A 14,565-nucleotide genomic window follows, 5' to 3' on the forward strand; every position below is an offset into this window, starting at 1 on the left:
TAAAAATGTAAGGAAGTTAAGTGATCAAGAATTTAAAACATATGAAGAGCTATGGAAGCACAGAATCATCGTTGAGTTTTATGATATTTTAAAAATCGAGGAGATCCACTCCACTGTACTACGACTTAGCATTAAGCCACGTGCTGCCGATGCAAAGATGGTTAAAGGTAAGTACTACCCTTGAGAAAACCATGGTTTGATGTATAGAAGACAGATGTATAAACCCAACAAATTACTTATAGTGTCCTAAATGCTCTAACAGAGTGTGCGGGGCAGGAAAGAATGAAACCATGCTAGGAATTTGGGGAATACATCACAGAATAGTTGTCAGCACTATATCAGAAAAAAAATAGTTATTTATCAGGTCATTCCTATCGCAAAGTGAGTGTGTTGGCCAGACTGTGCACAATGGAGACTGAAGCTGCCATACCCCTCCACATTCTGGAAAATGTGCCTTTCTTTTGAGCGCCAGGGCTTAAGTCACGTGGGCCTGACACGTGGGGCCTCCAGATGCTAACGAATACTCAAATACAGTATTCGTTGAGATGATGTCATTACTCAGTCAGGTATTTACTGAGCACGCATGTAAAATACATGGGTAAAATTGTGTAAGTTCTCTGTTTGCATTTGAGTTTGATGTCCCTAGTGAAGAATGTTTGGAAGAACTTATTCAGCAAATTATGGAACTGCCCTATTATCAACCTATCTTTCATTCATTCATCGGATATTCATCTAATATTTTCCACGTCCGCATGCTATTCGTCAACAGAGAGGGCAGACAGAGTTATAGAACAATCCACCATCTGATACTATTTAGTTAAGTCTTTTATTATGCACTTAGAAATACCAAATATCCTGTGTGCAGACATTTACATATGTAAAAGTGTTTTAAGTATCCTGGGAAGTTTGACAGCAAGTTAATGAGAGTGATTTCCTGTGGGTATGGAGACAATGAATCGATCACCTTTACCCAAAAGATTTCATTTCTTCTCTAGAGAGGAGGATGACAAAATTTCAACAATTGCCGAAAATGTGGGGGTGGCGGTTCTGCAGGTGTTCGTTATTTTTAAAATTTCTCTGGATGTTTAAAATTTCTCCAAGAAGGGAGAACACAGGAGAATCCCAGTTGCAGAATTCGGGGGATGGAGGTAGGGGAGACAGAAGACCGATCTCATTTTAGCTGAGGAGAGAATTGTCACAGTACAGCCATTCATGGGTGAGAAAGCCACAGCAAAGTGACTTATTAATTGCTTATTGATAGAATAGTTCTATTTAGAATAGTAAGTAATTTTGTCCTCTGGATTTCGTAGATTGTTTCCAGGTTGTATGCTTATTTTGAGCAAAAGTGAGTTGTGCTCGAGTCAGTTTTTGGGGGGCGTAAGGTGCTATGTGTGCCCATGGAAGAGGCGTCGATGAATGAAACCTGTGGCATTTCTTAGGAGAAGAAATTTTGTGAAAACAAAGAAGGTTCGGTCCTTCTTGGGGGGATCATGAATGTTGCAGAGGGTTGAGGAAGACCATGTCACCCGGTACAGCGAAGGCGTTTTAGATCACTGAAGTTGGGGCACATTATTTCAGTGGCGGCTAAAAGACACTGTAACGGGTCTGACAAAGACTTTTGGAAATGAGCTCTTGTCCTCACTCAGTATGTTCTTTTAACTTCGGTTTGTTTTGCTAGGATGCATCATTTCCTCTCTCCTTGCCAAGGACTGCAATCATCATAACCTCCCTTTAGAATGTATTTCTTGAAGCTCTTTAAAAAACTTCAGTCATGAAATGCTTAATGTTCTAAATCTGAATAATACATTTTGAATGTAGCTGCAGAGCTCCCTTAGGACTACAGGTTTTTAAATGGAACAATTTAAAATATTTTCTATGTAAATGGGCACTCAGGGTAAGTGATTTTGGTAGGAATGCAGGAATGTTTCCGTATAAGTGGTCTCATTCTAAAACAAATAAATACAAGGTATTAGCTGAATTTGAGGTAGAAAAAACAAAACAAAACCCACTTTGTAATTGTTTCAAATGACCTCTTGGTGTTTAGTCAAAAGGCAGCATAGCATCATGGTGAAAATCGTGGGCTTTCTAGTCAGGTCCTGAATTCAGCGTTTCAGGTCCTGAATTCAGCATTTATTTACTGTGCAATCCCAGACAAATTACGTGGCTTTTCTTAGCCTTAATGTCCTCATTTGTAAGATGGTTACTGGAAGAAAAACTATTTCAGAGATGATTGACGTGAGGAGTAAGTGAGGTCATATATGTGGAAGGTGCCAAGCACATAGCAAGAACTTAATGGTAAGTCACACTTAACGTTGGTCTCAACGTTGACTGGTGTATTAATTGTATAGTTTGTGAAGCGGACCTGCCTTTTGCATCTTACTCAACACGCATCCCAAATACGCCCTGTTGTCTTAGCTCTTGGGCGATACACTCTTCCACCAGGTAGACACAGGATTTAATTTCTCTGTGCTTCTCTTTCTCTGCCTGTAAAAAGTGAATGGTAACAGTACCACCTGGTTGGATTGTTGTGGGATTAAATAGTAGTAGTTACCTTACTCTCAGTACTCAACAAGCATTTGCTGAGGTTTGTATTACACGCACCCTCGTCTTTGCTCGAAATGCCTTTCCCTCTTACTCCTTCCTGAAGACTCCCTGGGCACCTGGGTGGCTCAGTTGGTTAGGTGACTGCCTTCGGCTCGGGTCATGATCCTGGAGTCCCGGGATCGAGTCCCACATCGGGCTCCCTGCTCAGCGGGGAGTCTGCTTCTCCCTCTGACCCTCTTCCCTCTCGTGCTCTCTATCTCTTATTCTCTCTCTCTCAAATAAATAAATAAAATCTTTAAAAAAAAAAAAGACTCCCTGGTGGTCGCCTTTCTCTGGGACATTTTTGGGGTCCTCCCAAGCAGAGTTCATGTTCCCTCTGTGTGTCCCAGTACATTTGGTACATACTAATATAGCGGTTGGCATCTCATGTTATAATTAGTTGGCTTTTTCCTTGATTCTGTGCTATCCTAACTTGTAACAAGGTGCTGTTGTAACAAGCTTCTATCTCAGGGTAAGTAGAGAGCAATGCTTGCCAAGTAGTGGATTTCCTTTCAAAAGTAGAAACCCATAGATAGACTATTTTTAGCTCACGCATTTATTACTTGTCCTTACACTGATATGTAGCATTTCAAAACTGGCAGGTGGAATGTTTTCCAATTTAGCTCCAGACTACTGTTGGTCTGTTCAACGCCTGGTTTGGGTAATAATCACTCGACGGAGACCCAGGTGCTCTCAGGGCTGTCGCTCTCGAGACTGTGGGGCTTCTGGACAAGCTATTAACTTTTTAATGCTTTATTCTTAAAACTGAGATAACGAGACCTAACTTCCTGGATTGCCATTATGATAAATGAGGCAATAGGTAAAATTCTGTCCCTGGTACTTAAGGCGTGGTGCCCAATAAATCTGAGATCTTTTCTCCTCCTTGCTCCCGGTTTATCCACTGCTGAAAGAAGATGCGGATTCTTAGAGATCACGAGAAAAATAAGATAAGCGGTATCTGCTAATTAAAATTCCACGCGGTAGTGGCGTTATAGTCTTGATAATTATTTGCACGTCCTCATGAGGAAATTGAAGTTCTTGGTGTGATAGCTGGGGTAGAGTGGTGTTCGTAGCCACCAGCCAACCAGACCTAAAGATCAGGCACCAAAGGAAGATGGAGAAATGTACAAAAATGTACAAAAAGAGGAGCTCTCAGAAATGATCTCAAGTCCGCAGCCACATTGCTAACCAAATACTCTAATAGGCAAGGTTTCAAAGAAGCAAAGTATTGATTCCTTAAACACGGGAGCTCAAAGATACCATTTTCCTTCTGTTCTCCTTCTTTAATTTCGGGAAACAGCCATCACAGGCCCATGTTTTGGGTTCGTGATTTGCTGTACTTTAAAAAATTTAGCAATTAATTTCTTTCACAATGTCGCCAAATATTTTTATATTGGTAAATCATATTTCCTTACTGAGTTCTTGTTGTTGTTTCAGGCTGAGGGTCTTAGAAATTTAGAAATTTAGCCAAATGAGGCTTCACATTTTGGGCTTTCACGTGAAAGTCTTTGTGGTGGTCAGCATTATGTTCTGCCGCATCCCATGTCTCCTGGAGCGCCTTTTCCCACATCGTGCACCTCTGAGGGGTTTAAGGTCTCCCCATGTAAGTTAATAACTTGAATTAAACATCATGGAATTTTCATTTTAGGCATCTTCTTCTGGCCATGGTACAGCATTTTTATTATATTTGATTAGTGTGTCAACTGCATTACACTTATCAAATTACACTGTTGTTTCATAGAAAGGTTAGCTAAAGCTGAAATTCTTTTAGTTTTGTTTCTCCAGGTGGATCTAGACACTTCATTTAAGCACGTGTGCATTCATTCATCCATCCATATACTCAGGACACATTTATGGAGAGTCACTGTGGGCCTGGTGGTGGCCTGGGGATTATTTGAGGAGATCTGCTGGTGAGCAGAGGGCCTTCGCGGACCAGCAGTTTAGTGGGAGAGAGACAGCATCAACCACGAAGGCTGCCATGAAACATGGCCTGGGCAGAGTGTGGGGCAGCAGGAAGCAGAGGGGAGGCCAGTGTGGCTGGAGCTCCCGAGGAGCTTGTGGGGAGGCGGGATGGAGAGCCCAAGTGCCCCAGGAGTCATGGGCTGTCCTCAACGAGGCAAGTGGCCTGATTCATCCAAGTTTGGAAAAGATCACAGTGTGCTGAAGAAATGGAATGGCGTAACGGCACACCGCTCGATGGGGGTGTGACATCCTATAAGACCTGGTACCTCAAGGAGCTTCCGGGGGGCTGGGGACTCCAGACACGTAAACAGGCAGCCCAGAGAGGACTGAGTTCAGGGGCTCACAGTCCCGCAGGGGGGCAGTGGCCAAGAACTATTAGCTGGGCTCATGGCAGGAAGCACCCTACAACCCATGTTAAAGAGGATTTTGTTTCAGTAAGAAGAGCGAAGGGGAGTGTTTGGAAGGGTACTGGCATGGCCGTGCTGAGGCCCCTTAGAAAGGCCCTTTTCCTTGCATGTGGGGCACAGGTACAGGGTGACCGTGGGGAAGAGGCCAAGGCTGGGGAAGGGCAAGTCGTGACTGCTGCCTCTTCTCAGGTGTCTTCGTCAGTGACTTGGAGGAAGACAGTCTCTTCTCCATCTTTTGAAAAGCAGGCGATCGACTGTTTTTTTTACTGTCCAGGGCTTTTCCTTTAACCTTTTTCAGTTTTGACACATGAAAGCGGTTGTTTGTTTGTTTTTCGTGAACAAAACAACACTGGGTTTCCAGACTCGCTTTCTCCGAACGCACCAGCACTGAGAGAATGTATTTTGAGTTTTCTGAGAAGGCAAGAGAAGCAAGTGAATATAAAATAGTCCGAGTCATGCATATTTCAAAACAGGAAAACTGCTGCCAAACCCACCTGCTCCGTGTTCTAACGGAGGTCTTGCAATGTAGATTTGTTATATAAGCTTCCAAAACCATAACATCGCATTTCACAAATCACCCAGAGTAATCTTCTAAACATAAGAGCAAGAATCTATCCCTGATTTTACCTTTGTTCCAAAAACTTTATTGGTTGTGAATTATCTGAAATCAACTATAGGATCATTTTCAAAAGTATATGCAGATCTCATCAATACATATTAGATTCCTTTTCCTAGAAGTAATTTTATTAGGGGAACTTCCTATTAAACCATATTTTTACCACTTTTAAATTTGTCAAAATAATCGAGGCAAATGAAAAGGGAATTTAAAAGGCTATGAAATTGGAGGAGCAGAATGAAAGTCTCTCCATCTTGACAGTCTCAAAATCCATGGCCGTGGCTCTCCGAACGTCTCATGGGAGCAGCACTTTTGTGACACTTGGGCCTCTGGAATAAAAAAGGTTCCATGGTAAAATTAGTTTGGGAAATAGTGGGTTTGCACCCTCTTCTTTACCATAGGACTGCAGAGCCGTAAATACGCTAGATGAGTGGCGACTCTCCCGAAGCAGGTGTAATATGTAGTGGTTTCCCAGATTGATTTGACCACAAAACTTTTGTTAAAGAAGTGTTTTCTCAGACTAGGGTTTTCTGGAATTTACTTTGGAAATGCTGATCTTTCGTGCTGGGGTGCTGGGGGAAAGTAGACTACAGGAACTTATCTCCTAGCCCCACATCTCTCTCTACCCCTTAGTGGCTTTGCACTGTCAATGTCTACTTTAATGCCTCCTGCCCTGGCAGGTCCTGGAGGACAGGTGCTCCCCAGTGGCAAGCCCAGGCCCCCATTCGTAACAGTATCAGGAATAGTTTACTTGACTGGGCATTGTTTTCTGTGCCACATGCTATTAATGAGGTATGTATTATTATTTTTATAGCCATTTTACAGGTACACAGACTAAGACACTAGAAAGTTAAAAACTTGCCCAAAGTCACAAAGCTAGTAAGTGCTGGGCCCGTAGGAGGTACTCAGAAAAGGTATTACTAATGGGTTGGTTTCAACCCTACCCATGCATATGCTATTCATCAGAGTTTTGTTTTTATAATTTAATTTTTCCTTTTACAAAGTTTAAAAAATGATGCAGCTATTATAGTAATCACACACACACACACACACACACACACACACACACACCCCATCATCCTCTATCCCCCCACCATTTCTGATTCTTACTTCCTAGGGGCAATCCCTGCCAACCCTTTTAGGTGTTTTTTTTTTTATATTTATTCGTTTCTAAATAATGTGCTTATAATGCTGTATCTCAATTTATTAATTTTATATTTTATCTTTTGTCTTCCTGGCAGGGTAAATGAAGATTTAGTTTCCTTGTAAACTCACTTCCCCTCCCCTGATCTTTCCGATGCAGTTATGTAAGAATTTAAAGATAGATCAGTAATCAGTGTTCATGTTATGGTGACTGTGTAGTTTTTGTTTAAGGAAGGACCAAGAATTGCACTGTGAATCCATTTACTTTCTTACACAACTGTTTGTTTTGCCTGCAGTTCATGATTGTCTTTCTTTTTTGAATTGCATAGATTTTTATGTATCCATCTTTAATTTTTCCCCCAAATGCTCCATGAGATGTGCCATACACCCACCAGTGTTTTTGTTTTTTTCAAAGTGTTCTCATATTTCAAATGATCTACCCATTCCCCTCTTTTCTTGGAGAATTTCCCTTGGGAGCACCTTGTCCTCCTTTTCTGATCCGGACTAATTGCTTTCTAGGCTGGCAAACAGCTGTTATGTGGTAGTTTTTTTCCTCACCACTCTTAGGTTGGATCCACTGTCTTCTAAGCCCCATATTTTTGTAGTCCTCAGTTTACATCCTTATTTTGCCAGGCTATCTCTCCAGTAGCTTCCCGGGAATATTTAGGGGTTTGGAGAAGGGTTCTTCTACTCTATTCCCTTGTCTCCATTTTTTTAGAGTTCCTTTTCTAGTTTTTGTTTTGTTTTGATCTCTGGAGGCACTAAAATGCCATTTGGAAGTTTTGTGGGACAGAGTTTGTCCTCTGTTGGACCTTCCTGCAGAGAGATCTAGAGGGGCTACAGTGGGTCTTTTCTCTTGCCTAGTCACCTTCCCCAGAAGAATCTGCCAGTCTCCTGATTGACTGCTGGCATTCTAGAGGCTGAGTGAAGTATGTCATTTTTCACATAATCCCACTTTATTCAGTGTCTGACTACTCCCTGAGCTGTGCTTGGGGTCCCTAAATTAAAGATCATTCAGTTTGACCTCTCTAGAATGTAAAATTCCTATGTCTGCCTAGGAGGAGAGGTAACTATATTAGATGGAGGAGCGGGCCTGAGTGCCCAAATCCTCCTTACCAAGTTTTTCCAAACAGTAGTCCTGTGTCAGTCTGTTCCATACCACCCCTTTAATGATACCTGCATTCTAGAGACTTTCCAGATTCCTTTTCCCTCCCCAGCTTTGGATTTATTTCTTATAACATGAAAATTACAAAACAAATGAAATGGGCACCAGTATAACCTTCACTTAGTTTTATTAATTGTTGACATTTTGGCACATTTGTTCATTCTTTCAGTCTATCTATCTGTCTAGCCATCCATCTACCTACCCATCCATCCATCTGTCCATCTATCCATCCATCTATCCATCCATCCATCATCTATCATGTGTCTGTCTTTAGTACCATTGGAGAGTAGGTGTGAACATCATGACATTTCATCGTTAGGGTGAACAAGGATATTCTGTTACATGATGAAACCAGAATTGCCAAATTCAGAAAGCTAAACATTGATATAATGCTATTATCTAGTGTACAACTCATATTTAATTTTGTCCTGTTATTCCAGTAATGCTCTCCATGGCTATTTTCTTTGAATTTTTATTTTCTAGTCCCAAGCTCTAATCAAGCCCCACGTGTTGCATGTCTTCATTCTCCTTTAAGCTAGAACAGTTTTCCAGCTTCCTTTTGTCTTTTATGACCTTAACCTTCTTGAACATTACAGGCTGGTTGTTTCGTAGAATATTCCACAATTTGAAGTATGTCTGATTATTTTCTCAAGATTATAGATTAAACTTTTTTTTGGCAAGGATATTTTATAGGTTGGATTGTGTTCTTTTCAGTGCATAACATTAGGAGACATTTGCTGCTCTTTGTCTCATTGGTGATGCTAAGTTTGATCACTTGTTTATGGTGGTGGCAGCCTGGCTTTACCATTGTCTTTTCCTTTTGTAATTAAAAGGTAATCTATTTGTTGATCCTTTGAGACTGTACGAGTGCTTGCTCTCCAACAGTCTTTTACCCTGTTTTTATCATGCATCAGGAATTCTCGCTCAACCCCTTTGATTACAATGGTGGTTACCAATGCAGATTCTAATTCTTTAATTTCTTCTGAAGTTATGAATTGGTGTTCATTTGTGAACCAAAAGCATTATTTGTTTCCGCACACCCTTTGTTTGTTTGTTTGTTTTGACATCACAGTGTATTCATGGGTTCTTTTTTGTTCAGTGTGTTATATATAGTGTTTTGCAGACACATTCTTTGATGTTCGATTTGTTTTTGATTTGGCCAAGGAAACTCCTTCAGTCTGGTCCCCGAGTCTTTTCAGGTATCTCCCATCAGTTTTGGAGCCTTTTCTTGCTTTCTGGCACAAAAAGATGTTCCTGGTTCACTTGTGTGTTTCTTGCCTAAGACCAGAGATCAATCATTTCTGAGAATCCTTTTTCCTTTTGGTGGGGAATGGTATTTAGAACCCAAGATCATGAATACTGTGTGGGTTCGTTGCTATTGGGGTAACATTGCTTCTAGAGATTTTCAGTGACAGAACTAGGAAGTGGGGCTCCTCCTCTCCTCTCCCCAGACGTACGTGTATATTCCTTCCCCCACAATGTATTTACTCACTTTCTCAATCTCACCATACGCACAACATCATTTCTGAATTACTACACCCACACCACCATCCGTGGTACGCTTTTCCTCTTGCAAGTATATTTTAACTTTCTTTACTCTCTCCATTCAGCTACATCTCATCCATCTGTTTTTCCAGCTTCCAGAATTATTCGATGGTTTCCTCTTTCATTCTCTTCCTTTTCATTCCACTTACTGTCCTCTTAGTGGGAGTCAGGAGGTACTGTTTCCAGTCTCCCGTGTTTAATGGAGACCAGCCTCATGTATGTTTCATCTCCTGGTTACTTGAAGTGGGAAGACAGGGAGAGAGTAAACAGTATTTACTTTTAATACCCAAAATAGCTCTGCCAATCACCCCTCCTTGGCTTTCAGAGGCCGGCATCGCTCCCATATCCCTCACAGACAAATTAGAATTCTATAGGGCTTCTTTGGCATTTCTAACTATCTCAGTGGATGGGACTTCTATCAGTGGTATTTGGTGATAGATCTGAAAATTCAGAGATAGGGGGACCCTAGGGGAAATACGGCCTGCCTGTCTGAGTATGTGTTTGCCCTGTGTTTGAAGACTGAATGCTATGAGTCAGGCAGTCCTGGATGACTTCAGACAGGAAAATTAGCAGACCTACCTGGGAGAAAGCAGAAGCCAAGCCTCCTCTCCAAGCCTGTTTTTGATATCTTGTTTTTTTTTTTTTCTCATTTAATTGAAATTAGTACAGACTTTTCCCATAAACTCTAACACTTGGATTTTCAAAACCACTTTGAGGTCTGTTATCTCTGCTTATTCACAATGAACAGAGTTTCCAATTTTAATTTTCTTTCTACTCTATTAAATATGTTAAGTGGAAAGCTGACCCGAAAAAAAGCAAGGGGAATTTTTTGCTGTAGAATTCTTAGAATGTCTGTGGTATCGACTCTGGTCGTCAGGTATCACTTAGAGGCATAAGGGGAGTTTGCAAAAACGCGATGTGTGTGAGGCAGCCATCATCCCTGAACCCGTTGGGGAGGTTTCGTTGATTTCTCTGTGCTTTGGTAAACAAAAACTGGCATCTTCTCTCCATGGGTTTTCGACTGCAGAGCTGCTGTTTCCGGCCTCCTGCGGCCGTGGTACATTTTGGTGGTCAAATCTAAAACATATGGCAGGTCCACAGACAGGCTTTCTGCTGGAACCTTTAGCACTTGCCATATTGGCCGCTTTTACAGGATCTTTTTCCTCTGTGCTTTATTTATTTATTTACTCTGCATTGTGGAATTATGGGTAAAGCTGCTTTAAATCAGAATCATGTTAACCAAAAATATTTAAAGAACATTTTCACCGAGAATAATGTGAATATTTCAACGTAAATCATCTGTGCTGAATTGGCTTATATCTTTCAAAACAGGAAGAACATCTTTAGCAATGTTCATGGTTTGGTTTTGCTTTGCTGCAGATTAGGTTTAGCGACAAATTCCATCTGGCCAGAGCTCCACGCAGTCTCTCTATTGATTGGTTATATTGGGACTTCATGGGAGTGTCCTTCAAATCGCTTTTCCCAGCATTTTTTAAAGCCCCATTGAAAAAAAGAGAAAAGAAAAAAGAAGAAGAAAAGAAAAGAGAGAAAGGACCCTGCATTGTTTCAATTTGCGTCCAACATGCAAAACACAGTCCTAAATTTTTAATTAGCTAAGTGAGTGGTGAAAAGGAAAAGTAATATAACAAGCCTCGGTGAGCAGCTGGGATGTGTTGCCATGACGACAAGTTCAGCAGGCTGCCAGCGAGCATGTCAATGGGTAATATTGGGAGAGGGCTTTGAAACAGTGCCTGCTAGCCACAATGTGATTGGTCACGCCTCTGTTGTCTTTGTGTGAACCGGAGGATGCTGGGTAAGGCCTGGAGTGAATGCTCAGCTTGTCTCAAGGCTGCAATGAGGTAATGCTTCTGAATCTTTGGGGATTATGAGCTCCTGCCTCCAAAAGACCGCAGTCTCGAATGTTTTCATTCCTATTTGCGTTAATTACGGACTCGCGCGTGTTAAGAAGTTTTACAGCTGCTTTTATTCATTCTTTCATACGTGCATGTGTGTGTTAGAGATAACTTAACACGTGTGTATGTTGCATATAGAACCTCACGCGTCTTCTAAAAAAAGAGAGATAACCCTCCATATCAGTCATTCTGCTTAGAGTCAACATTTCCTTTGAGCGCTGGCATCAGTGACAAAATCTGTTGATGGATAAATGATGTATTAAAGTGCATTTATATTGGGTAAGCAAACTTGTTCCTTTCTAGAGAATATTTTGGTGTTGATTACTTCGTGAAGTCTTTTATTTGTGATAAGTCTTTTAATAGATGTAGAGGAGGTTGTAAAGAGTGTCAGATTCGCTTGGTCAGGAGGTTGAGCTCATTTGAGATTCCTTGCAGTTGGGTGCTTTATATCCTAATATTGCTCTTACAGAGATTGTCATTAATGGAACATACTATCTGACTGCTCCAGAATTATCTGCTGAATAGTGGTTTGACAGTTTAAACTTAAAGCTCTAAAGGGAAGCTGCATTTGCAGACGGAGATCTAGAAATGTGTGTGTGCGGTTTGTGGGGCAAATCCATCCAGGTGCTGATGTGACAGAGGCACACGAGCCAAACTCCAAGCGTGGTCCTCTAGGAGCCAGTGACCTGGACTCACTCCAGGGTTTTTCAGGTGGTTAGGGAATGTTTTATCACATTCATAAACGGTAACCTGGTGCCCTGGAAAGGTAAGGGCAACGGCTCACAATGCTGTGCTGGGCTTGGGGGAAGCTGAGGGGATGCCCTGGTTCCTCATGCCACAAATGGCAAGCCTGGGAGCTGGCATCTGGACCGAGCATATAACTACCCTGTTGTATTGAGACCTTGCAGAGTTCATAAAAATTTATAAGCCTTTAAACGGATACACAAAGAATGAAGACACCTCTACCAATAATGGTCAGAGTGGTTTCTGCTGCGCCACAATACGGTGAACCCTGCCGGCTCCCATGCTCGATCTGAGGGCAGGACACAGGCATGAGGTGGATACCGGGTGGTCCGCCGGCCCAGCCATCACCGGTCAGAAATACAAGGCCACACAGCCGGAGTCCGTCCGTATCTGGTCTGGCTGCAAAACCACGCTTTCTTTATTCCTTTCAGGAATTTAAAGCCTGCTTTCATTTTACTCTATGTGGTTGTAAACAAAGACTTTATGAACAGAACCAGGGGTGAGTAAATGTGATAGTCTATCTAGGTTTTAAGTAATAGGTTCAAATACTTGTGGCACAAAAAGGATCTTAGACTGTGACTTTCCACCAACATGTTGATTCTGTCTAGGGGAGCATATGTCAGGGCCAAACAGCCTTGACTTACTCATGAATGGGGAGGCCCTGGAAATAGGCTGGAGTCCTTTGTCTAAAACAAGGCAGGATGTGGTGATACTCCCCCCCCCCCCCCCGAGCAATGCAAGGAAAACCCACCTGTTGATAAGACAGGCACTTTTTTCCTCTGCGAAAAATTTGATGTTTTGTTACCTTCATTTCTCCGGGGAGAATTTAATTGTCTAGTTGCAAATCTCAGGCCTGCCTGGCTAATTTAAACAGTTTTCAGGTTCATTAATGATTCAGAGTTTTCATAAGATTGGAGATTCTGCAATACAGTCCAGCGGTTATTGGCAGGATTTGTTACCTTTGTTACCTCGCAGACTATGAAAGATCCTTACTTGAATATTGTGCAACCATGTGCTAACCTGTTTCTCTTCATCAAGTAGTACAATTCTAATCTCTTTTCCTTAGGTGATTGAGTATGTCTCTGTGGATCGGATTGTGATATTGCAAAATCTTCATTATTAAGTCAAAAACAACATGTTAAAGATGAAGTAAAATGAAAAGTAACATTCTGCTTAAATTCCTGCTTCATAAGCTGTTGAGTAGTTCGCAAGCCCTCTGGAAGAGGGAAATTGCAGGTCTCAACTAGCATGAGTCATTATGTCCTGTGACAGGTTCCACGATAAATGACTTCTGACTGACGTGAAGCCCGATGCGTAGAGAGTGGGGGCAGGTACAGTATGGCGGTGCCTCGCTTTCATCTCTCATGGTATCACATGAAGCTCGTAGCTTCGCAAAGGGCCTTGTTAAATCTAAGTGTGATTGATGATATCGATGGTTTGTAAAGTTGCAAAAAGATGACCCTTGGGGAAGCCCAAAGGTGTGTGTGGGGCGGGGGGGGGGGGGATATGCTTTTAGATAGTCTGAGGAATTCAAGGGATTAAAAGATAGTTTTCTTTAAAAATTCATGATTTACAAATGAAAGCCCAGCTGATTTGTAAAATGGGGTTTATTGAGTAGTAGACGTAAAACTTGTTGCAGGAAAAGCAAAACTTTAAAAGAAGGAGAATAAAATGAGGGGCTCTGGGAAGTAGAACAATCAAAAGTATGAAGGCTTTGCAATGAGACAAAATCCAAATTGTTCTACATTCTTTCCGGGAAACTCTCTGAGTTGATTGTTCTCCCATGTTTACTGGTCACAAAAGTCAGTGCCACCACGGGGCAGGGATGATGGGGACCGATGCACACACCTGGATCTTTATTCTAAGGAAAGTTCCTTCACATGGAAGCATGAGGAGGAGGGGGGAGCTCTTATCGCCCGTTGAGAACAAGGTGGTCTCCATTCTCATGGGCTTTATTATGACCTCAAAAAGTTTCATTTGTGTGACACCTAACTTCAGTTATAAAGTGCCATTAAAATAGTTCTTGTAAGTGGCACAACTCACTGTAAGAGTCGAATGTTGGCTTCTTCCATTTTACGGTGTTATGTTATTTCTAATATGATAAAAATAAAACCTTAGAAATGCACAGTGTGCTAATTCAGAATGTAATAATTGAAATAGGGGCTGGCATGAAATGTACTTGTCTTCCCTTCATGAAGAAAGGGTTTTTCTACTTATTTATTTATTTATTTGAGAGAGCGAGAGAGGTGAGGAGTAGAGGGAGAAGCAGGCTTCCCGCCGAGCAGGGAGCCCGACGCGGGACTCGATCCCAGGACCCCGGGATCATGACCTGAGCCGAAGGCAGACGCTTAACCAACTGAGCCACCCAGGCGCCCTAAGAAAGGGTTTTCTAGTTGAGTGAGTAGCACTGAAAAATACAAAAGGGGGAATGTCTGTTTTAGAGAATAAACTTTGCAAGTCCCTTCAGTTCTTCATATGTATTACTCT

General features: G+C 41.8%; 1 protein-coding gene across 5 annotated transcripts in view; it reads left to right on the top strand.

The window, feature by feature from the left end:
- STOX2 (storkhead box 2) overlaps positions 1–14,565 on the top strand; it is a 209,238-nt gene that overhangs the window by 140,279 nt on the left and 54,394 nt on the right. The window contains exon 1 of one of the 5 annotated variants that reach the window (XM_073902295.1): positions 11,491–11,613. The exons of the other annotated variants lie outside the window; for them this stretch is intronic. The gene's annotated coding sequence lies outside the window, so the exon portion shown is untranslated. Of the gene's footprint in view, positions 1–11,490; positions 11,614–14,565 lie in introns of those variants that run through there. 5 annotated transcript variants of the gene reach the window in all.

Source organism: Callorhinus ursinus, unplaced genomic scaffold (genome assembly GCF_003265705.2).
Source record: "Callorhinus ursinus isolate GAN/ISIS: 27379988/994484 unplaced genomic scaffold, GSC_fseal_2.0 scaffold17, whole genome shotgun sequence".
Taxonomy (NCBI): Eukaryota; Metazoa; Chordata; class Mammalia; order Carnivora; family Otariidae; genus Callorhinus; species Callorhinus ursinus.